Source organism: Haliaeetus leucocephalus, unplaced genomic scaffold (assembly GCF_000737465.1).
Source record: "Haliaeetus leucocephalus isolate CR32 unplaced genomic scaffold, Haliaeetus_leucocephalus-4.0 Scaffold819, whole genome shotgun sequence".
NCBI lineage: Eukaryota > Metazoa > Chordata > Aves > Accipitriformes > Accipitridae > Haliaeetus > Haliaeetus leucocephalus.
Window position 1 is genome coordinate 1,991,382 of NW_010973255.1, and position 9,499 is coordinate 2,000,880.

A 9,499-nucleotide genomic window follows, 5' to 3' on the forward strand; every position below is an offset into this window, starting at 1 on the left:
CCATCCTCCTCCGGCTGCCTGAGCAAGGCCTCCCGCGTTTTAGCCTTCGTTTACTTACAGACCTACTGCAAGTTACCTACCCGGTTAATACAGCGGCGGCAGAAATTAAAGCCAAGAGGAACCTCACGCCTCTTGGGTTTTTCCCCGCACAGGTCTTGAATGGAAAGAGAAACCACCTGGGAGAGCCGGAGCGGCTCCAGCAGCACGGTTGCAATTCTTGCGGCTGTTTAGGAAAGCTGGGGCAGGCCTCCGCCCCGGCGCAGCTGAGTCGTAAGAGCACGGAGGAGCAAGCACACCATCTGCAATCGTCTGCTGCGCTCGGTGCTTCTGATGCATTTATTGCTACTATTGCACCGTGCAAGCACAATTCCCTTGCATGTTGCATTACGTCGTTAACCTTTGTTACGTTGGTAGCCCTGTCATTCTCTCCCCAGGGCAGTTGCGAGCTTGGGGAGAAGGGCTTTATTTTAGGAGAGCCAGCTGGGGTTTTTTTTCCCCTGACAATTTTTGTTTGGTTTGATTTGGTTTTGTTTACTGATCTTCAGTTTAAAAAATACCTAATAAAAGTCATATTTATCTGCTCTACTGCGCATCTGTGAGCTCTAATCCTGCAATGAGACCTGACTGCCGTCACCCCGCTCCAGATTGCTCACCCAGCGTACGTAACAGGAGAAACACAGGACTGTAAAGGAACAAGACTAAATCAAAGAATGTTCTTTGCAATGGAGAACAGTGTGGTGAACATTGTGGTGGTCCTTTGTTCCTCAGCTAGTTCATGCCACAGCTGGCCCTTAAAGTTTTGTCTCCTTCCCAGGCAGGCCATACCCTATCTGCAGAGAGGTCCATTGCATCGGAGTAGCAGAACTGAGTGGAAGTGAATCTCTATGGGAGGCTTAAGCGAGAAGCAAAGGACGTACGTTCACGGTAGGCTCGGCTTCTTAGACAGTATACTATGGTAGTTGGAGTTTTCTGCTAGCTTCACACCTGCAGTTTCATTTCTGTAATCGAGTGAGAGAGGAAGTCATCAGATTCATATTCTGTCAGGAGAGAAGAGACTCTTCTGGCCAACAAGTGCTTTCTGTCAGAAAAAATGACCTGTGCATAGTAGGAGACCTAAGTGTATTGTCAGTGAGGGATACTGACAGCACTCCTGCCCTACAGACTAGCTTAGCCAATTGTGATTATGACATTTCAGTGAAGAAATCTGTACAGTGACTACGAACTCTTCAAATATAAAGCACTAAATAGTTTTAAGACTAAAATGAGTGGCATCTCCCACTTGTATGGTTTCTCCTATTGATCTTGCAGAGACCATTTAAGCAAGATGTACTGTCTAGAGAATTCAGAGTACACCTGGCCATCACTACTGATGGAAGGAAGCAGAGGAACACTGCAAAACTATTAGAGCATAAGCATCTTTTATTATGTGGAAAAAAAACATATCAGGCAAGTACCAGTCAAAAATGAGGCTCTTTCATTGTGTTTAAGGTAATCATTCAGGAAAAAAAGGAGTAGACTTTCCAACACAGGATGGAAAGAGTCTGCTGAAGGTTAAGCAGAGGAGCCTTCTGCACCATATTCTGGTTTAAACAACGTCTCCATGGACAGGGGTCTCCTCTGTTACATAATTAGGATGTTTAATTTGGGGTTGGGGTGTTCACCGTCTCCTCCCTGGAGATGGCTTTTCTCCTTTATACGCCTGCAATTAGAGTATTGCTTTGCCTACGTGTAACACCCCTCAATAAAGACTCTAGGGACAGACTTTCAGCCGGTGTCCATGGTGTCGGCTCTATGCACCGAGCAGGAGATGGAGCACAACAGACCCATGGAGTGCTGTTGGAAACAATCAGTGGCAGTACTGCTAATATGGCATATGAAGAAGTCATACAAAAAGTCATATGGAAGCCCTTAAAAACTATTTGTTCTTCAACAGCTAGCTCTTAAACTTTCAGAATCATGCCAGGGTTGTGTTTCCAATTTATTTTTCACAGGCCTGAGAGCTAAATACTTACTTTTAAAAAGAAATGGGAGCTTGAAATTGTCTCATATTCAAATGACCTCTGGAACCAGGGATTTAAAAACAAACTGAATATCATTAAAAATACTAATATCTGTGGTGTTGGTAGCACTGCAAAAGTGGCGATGGAGGCATTAATGCCCCACTGAGCCCTACACCTTTATTCTGCTGAAATAGATTATGTTTACTGTAAACTCCTATTAGTAGTAAATCCCGTTTGTAACATACTCCAGGGAGGAAAATCTTTACATTTGCAAAGTGCTGAACAAGTTGCCTATCAAAAAAGGCACAAGAAAGAGTCATACAAGAAACTTTCATGTGCTGTCACAAATATTTAAAGCTAGTATCACCATCAAATGCTGCATACTGTAAATTTACTCTTAAGATCACCACTAAAATTCTTGAAAACATCATGAAATAGTATGTCCCTTGTAGACTCACATATTACGATGTTTTGCAGTCTCAGGTCCAGTCCTTACCTCATGATTCACTCAAGCAAAACATGTATTGAAGTAAATGGGAATTTGGCAGGAAAAAAAAGATAGAGATGGGCCAAAACCAAAATAGGGATAGAAACTCTCTGGTCTTTTAAGGCAGTTTGGTTCCTTATGTGGACCCAAATTTGCTGTTCAGAGCTTAATTCTCATGTGAGATTACCAAAGGACTTCCGATGGGCCTTCACCCGGCGGTATCCTGGCTAAGTAGGCTTTAGTGAACACCATCTGTGGCTGTTCCTTGTGCACACCAGGTTCCCAAGGTACAGAATAAAGTACTATTTTTGTAAGAATATTCAGTTCCCCCTTTGCCCCCTCTATTCCTTGGTGTTTTCCCTCTCAAGGAACCATGGCATTAGATCTTTCTTCGATCTTAACCACTTTAATCCTCCTCCCTTTGGTTTGCTGTGGAGCAGTGTGTCTGACTGAATCAATGCTTGCGTGGATTTTCTCTCGGTGGTTGGTGTTCCTGCTTGTCTTCCAAGTGTCTCTCTCTCCCTTTTAAGTAGTGAAATCCTTTATCCGTCCCCTCCTGACCTCCCTGCACGTCTGGCTTCTGGGCATCTGCTTTACTTTTGTTCTCTGCCCTCCAGCAGCCGTCCGTGTTCCATCCGGCCACGGAGGCTGGTCACCGATGGTCTACCTCTGCATGTTCCCGTGGGGGCTTTTGGGACCCCCACATCCCTAGCACAAGGGGTATACACTCTGGACTTGGCCATTCCCTAAATTTTGACTCATAAACTCATGGTATTCCACCAGTCAGGATCCTGGGAATCCTTAAATATTTGGGATCCCTTCTATTCCTCCTGCGCTTCTCGTCAATACAGTATGGAAGCACACAGACAAATTCTAGCTCTGTTATTGGAAAATCATATATATGATGCAAATCATCAGATGGCCAATGCTAGATATCCTCTGCAAATACACTTCCTTTCAACATATTTAATGAAACACAGTCTCTAAGAGTATTTGTCTGTAATTAAGACAGAACATGTTTTCACTGAGGGTAAATTAGTAAAGGTAAATTAAAGAATACGAAAAAGTTTCTCTTCTACTCTTTGCATGCACACACACATGCAAACACAGTTAGGGAAAAATGCCTATCTCTAATATACAACGCCAAACCAGCATTTTGGCTTCTGGGCCCCCTCTACCGGTTGGCCTTTATGCATCTGTATTAACAAAGGTACTTCAAAAAGTTGTATTGGAATTATTGACGATGCTGGCACACTAGCAAAATTAGCCACAATAATAAAACTACTACAAAGGATAAGTAACTTTACCAGTCCTGCAGAATTGTAATAATCAGAATTATTTGCTCTGAACATATATTCAGATATGTCCAAAGCTGACAGAGCACTATAAAAATTCCTAAGAAAAGGAGCATCTTCAAAACACAGATGTTTGTGGATGGGATGTTGTATTAATTCCTTTTTAATTTCCAATTTGTTGATGTAAAAACTTCCTCCTTTTTGTATTTTTCCCATCAAAAACAAATTATGAAAATTTATTTATCACTCTCTGTATACTATATAGATAAAAATATACACCTATGTCAATATTTTGAGCTTATGCATTGAAAGTTTTAAGGAAAAATGTGATTTCAAAAAGAAATTATGAAACAATCCAGAAAGATAAAATTAAATATTTGATACAAGCATAAGTATATACAGAGGAAAACAGACAAAGGCATAAAACTTAGATAACAGTTCCATTAGAGCCATGCTCAGCACCTGGAAGACCTGTACTGAAATCTGCACTGCTCTCATTGACATCAGTGGGACTGGGCTTTACCAGCCAGAAGCTTTCACCAGGAAAGCATGTCCAAACCCCAGAGGACCGACCCGTTCCAGTGCAGCTGTGGAAAGGGACTGGAGCTGACCTGGCTGCGGGGCTGAGAGGCCTGGTGAGTAACATCTGCAGATCTTCTAAGCTATAAAAAGTCAAGCTGGGACAATTTGAGAGAAAAAAAGTAGATTGTCCCACTCACCAAGTAGTTTTTATTAATTACTAAAAGAGAAGTTATGTATTGTTCAAATAGCTGAAGTACAGTTTAATTCAAGATGTTACATGTAAAGAACTAAAGGTATCTGTCTTAAAAAAAAAAGATATAAAACCAGGGAGCTCTTCTGCAGCTTTATCACTTTAAAAACAGCAGGAAAAGCTAGAATGGAAAGAGGAAACTGATGGGCTCGAAGAGAAAATGAGCAGCAAAGATCCAGGCTCCCTAAACCCCTCTTGTTCATGCCCCCGTGCGAGACTGACCTCAGACAAGGCTCACGGCCGTGGCATTATTCTCAGGGAATATTTTCCACACGACTAGGTATCCAGGACTATATCACTGCAAGACAAAGCCACTTCTTTGCATTGACAGCGCAAATGAAAGCAATGACATTGTGCTCTTTAAAATAATCAATATATGGGCTAATTTCTGCTGAACTTCATCTAAAGTCTCTCGCGGTTCCTGCAAGCACGACCCCTCCTCCCCTGCACTCACCCTGCTGCGTGCATGGCTTAGCTCACCACCAGTTTTGTATTATTTCAGAGCACCTGGCTGTTAATGCGAGCAAACAATACAAGAACAAAAATGTTTTCTCTGTCCTTTAGCCATTGCACCAGCCGGGACAGTCAGGGAGCACCGCACAGCGAAGCATGCGTGGAGCCTCTCAGGGACCCCGCACAACACCCCCGAGCCCGCGTGCCCTCCCTCGGGCAGGAGAGGCTGGCCAAGCCTGTCAGGTCCTCTCCTTGAAACCCTGGTGCCTGCAGAGAAAACGCCCTGGCCAAAGTCTTCAACACACCAGCGCTCCAAGGCCAATCTGGGATGCTAGCATTTTTCTGGCACATCAAATCACCCTCAGAAGCCCCCGTCTGAAGCCTGTAAAGCCAATGCAGTTTTATATTGAATTAAATCAGATTCATCTTAAGCCCAAGGAGGAACATTTGCTTTTCAAAAATCCTCTGGTGAAGGCTGTTTGCCCTGTTAGGGACCACGGAGGGGGAAGATAAGGAAATGGCAGCCTCTGGAAAACACAGAGTCATGCCTAATTTCACAGTTTCCAAAAGCTCTACTTAAAAGCTCCCTGTGTGCAAGGCAAAGCCGGGACCCTCGGCTCCTTCCAGATGCTAATTTCACTTAGAGATACCAATTTCACTTTGAGATACCAAAACTTTGGGGTTTAGCACGTACTTACATTCTAAAAACATTGATGGGGAGATGACTGGTGGGACTCTATATCAAAGTCTTTCTCAAGCTTTTATCACATTTGGACATTATAATTTTTCAAGTCAGAAGTGGCAGAACTGCCAAGACTGCTGACACAACCCCTCTCTCCTAACCAAAATGAGACCAACGCTTCTGCTGGCACTGATACCATCACTGGTACAAAAGATACCACAGTCACAACATATCTTATCTTCCAAGGCAGGGTGTTTACAGACTCTGCACTTGCCTTATTGTATTAGCACATGCCAACCTGCAAGACAGCTCCTAAAAGGGACTATGCTCTCCACCACTTCACTGAGGTGTCAGCATTTAGTTTCTATGCTTATACTGGTCTTTTCTTCTTCTGTTGATTCCTGTTGTTACAGTGGGCAGTATATAAATCCATTTCTCTTGTGAATTCATTAGCCCCTCACTGCGAGGAAAAAGAAAAGGGTAATCTCCCCTTTCTCCCTTGGTAGCAGCAGACATGACTCCAAATAGAATGAGGGGGCAGATTTATTATACAGTAAGGTGATTTTTTTTTATATACATTAGCTTTACAAAACAAGCATGATGTTTAAAGGAACTTTTGCATTTGTACTTTCTTTCTTGCAATTTCAGAGCTGTATTTATTGTCTGTAAAGAAAGCACATAAGCAATGTCATATGACTAGTGTTGCAGATTAGTTTTCCTTTGAGTCCTCAATAGGTGCCAAAGCATGTTTCACATATTAGTTTAAAATGCATAATCAATGCTTTCTTAAAAATATCTTTCTTCATAGAAGCATGGCTTTGTAAACTGACTAGAACAAGGTCTCACTTCTTCATACAATCAACACTATCTGGCCCAGATTTTTGGCATGAACTTTGAGGCACAGTAAAAACATGTAATACTATCACTCATTTCCATGGTTTTCATCTCCCCTTCCTGTCTGTCCCAGCATTCACAGTCATGGCAGAGCCAGGCAGTTGTAACATGGTTTTTACATTGATTCACTGCTGGGTCAAAAAAAAAAGGGTGTGTTCTAATTAGGTTCCAGGTTTTAATAGACCAAAGCATGTGCCTACGTGTTGTCCTGAACCAAGATGTCATCCAGAGTCCAGCCCTAAACTGCCAATATAAGCCTTGGTGCGCACACACAGAGTTTCTTTGGAGGCCTCTTAGCCAAGCACTAACTGTCTCTGAACCTTATTAGCACGTGAAATGCAAAAAGCAGGAAAAGTGTCATGCAAATTCTGACCACTTGTAGCTGCGAAGTAGGCAGCTGTGTGCATCTCAAAAGCTAAAGGTTACTTAGAAAAGTCAAAAAAACCCCCACCCCACCCTGGCCAAATACGGACATGGGTTGAGAGATAGAAGACTGCACATACTAAAGGACTTCTAGATATGCTGCGTGTCCTAGCTTAACCTAGTATACTGACTGAACTTCTTCCTGGAATAGAAAAATTATGCTATTGCTCTTTCCTAGGTACTGTAGCATTTGGACTTGTGAAGCTGCCCAGCAGTGACTTACTTCTTCTGTTTGCCAGCAGTTGCTCCAGAAAAGTGCTTGAGCAGAGAAAAGGGTCAGCATTATGTGTCTGAGAGGCAGACTGGTATCCCTTTACATAATAAGCCTGTACCACTGAATCCCAGACCACAAGTTTCTGCAGCAGGCAGATTTTTCATAATTAAATCCTGATGAGGAACAGAGTCTTTAGAAAGGGTTGTGCTAGCCTGTGCTGCTGTTCTGCAGGACAAGCAGACAATCATGGAGCACAACAACAAGGGTCTAGTTGTGTGTGACCCACAAATCTGACTTCTACTAATTTACACCAGGCGATCTAGAATTAAGGCAGAGACCCAACTTTCCTGGTCCTCCATTTTAGGTTCACACGGTAGATGTCATTTTAGGCCTTTTGAGGGCTGGCAAAAGACAGACTGGCTGGTTTAGTTGTTTCCCTTCCTTCATAGGGGTTTTCATCACCATGAAATCTGAGTACCTACTTCCTTTTTTATTTTCAGAAGAAGAGGGAGGCATGTGGATAATTCTGGTGGAAAGTTTGATGGAGTCCTTGCCAGCGCAAGGACTTTCTAGAGGAAGGAGCTGGCAGGAGATGAGGGCTGACAGTGGGTTCAAAAAGGAGTGTTTGGTAGGAAACTAGGGGCAAGCTGGAAGCCGCGGCCAGTGCTGTAATTAGAACACATCCTGAGCAGCAGCAGAGGATCACACTTAGGACCACAAATGAAGGCCCTGTGAACATGGCAGAGATGACACTTCATGGCACTGACCACTTGCATCAGGTGACACTGTGATCCTTTTTGCACATCAGTCTCCACACGACGGGGGTAGTTTTACATGGAATGACTCACAGCCCACACTTGCCAGCTAATTGCACCTTCAGCATCTGAGTCAGGAGGAGGAGTCCGTATGAGAGCAGTCCCCAAGAGTTTAGGAGGGAGGGTGCTGCTAAGTCGTCAGACACGGCCCTCTGGTAGGCAACTGCCTTTTATCTTCCCCTTACATTCACTGAGCTTACTTTACCAGGTTTCTGTCTCCTTTGCTGTTCTAATCATACGTCACCTCACTCCTCTGCCAGTTAGAAACCTTTGAATAACCACGTTACAGGCATTCATTAGCAGGTCATATTTATTTCTTCTTGACTAAGTAATGTATCTAGATTAAATCTCTTTTCTGGTGTTTTCCTTCTCACATATTCACAAACAGCAAACATATCACTCCTCAGAGAGAAGGATTTGAAAGAATTTCCTTTGGAAGAAGTAAGTCTTTCTCCCCTTTCTGAAAAGATCAACATTGCCATGAAGGCGCATCTTGCTTGTCCTCCTGACGTGGTAGAAATGAGCATTGCTACTACGTCTTTGGCATTCCAGCAGAGCTACCCCAAGGCTGAGCGAGCATTTCGGGCCACTTCGAGGGCTTGCCAGTGAGAAGGCAGGTCACTGCTGCTGGGTTCCGTCCACCCAGGGCTTGGTGAGCACCAAGCACACCCAGAGGGACGTTAGATAAGTACAATGTCTGGCCAGAGAGAGGGAGGGCTGAAGCCAAGCATACATGGCTTCTAGAGACAGAAGACAAAGCGAGGACAAGTCTACGTGGGGTGTGTTTTACTTATGAGCCTGGACTGTGTGAATGAGAGGAGAACTTGGCCTCCTTTTTGCTTCATTTTGGGAGCAGGGAGGAAGAACAAGCTGCAGTAGGATGATGCTGAGTAAATAGAGTTCTTGATTTAGCATGACTGGATCCTGCTGGTGGTTCTCACGGGCCAGGGCTGACCAGCACACATTCCTTGTCTTTCTCTTAACCACAAGTCGGCTGAGCATGTTAATTTGAGACTGAGGGGTCTGAAGTCAGTATTAATTAGAGCACAGCATCATATCCCTTGGACTGCATGGAAGTTGATGTGACAACAGACCTACGTCTTACCTCTTGGCACTAATCCTCTTTGGTACTATTATATTATGAAGTACACAATAACAATTAACCCATAGCAACAGCAGCATAAAACCCAGATCTGTTAACCACAAAGCACAAGCAAGAAGGGGGGAGGGGGGGGAGGTGTCGTGTGTGTTAACATTTCTAGTTTGCTTTCAGCCTGGTTCCTAAGCAAACAAGGCTTACATGAATGGCTGTCTATCTACCTGTCCATCAGTTATCAGTTTCAAACAAATGTAGTGAAAGAGATCTCAAAGCTGCCTACATGTAGTGTGAATCTGTTAAGGAGATAGAGAAGTGGCCACATTAATGCTGCTAGTGATGGAAAGGCAGTCATTGCCATTTGGCTT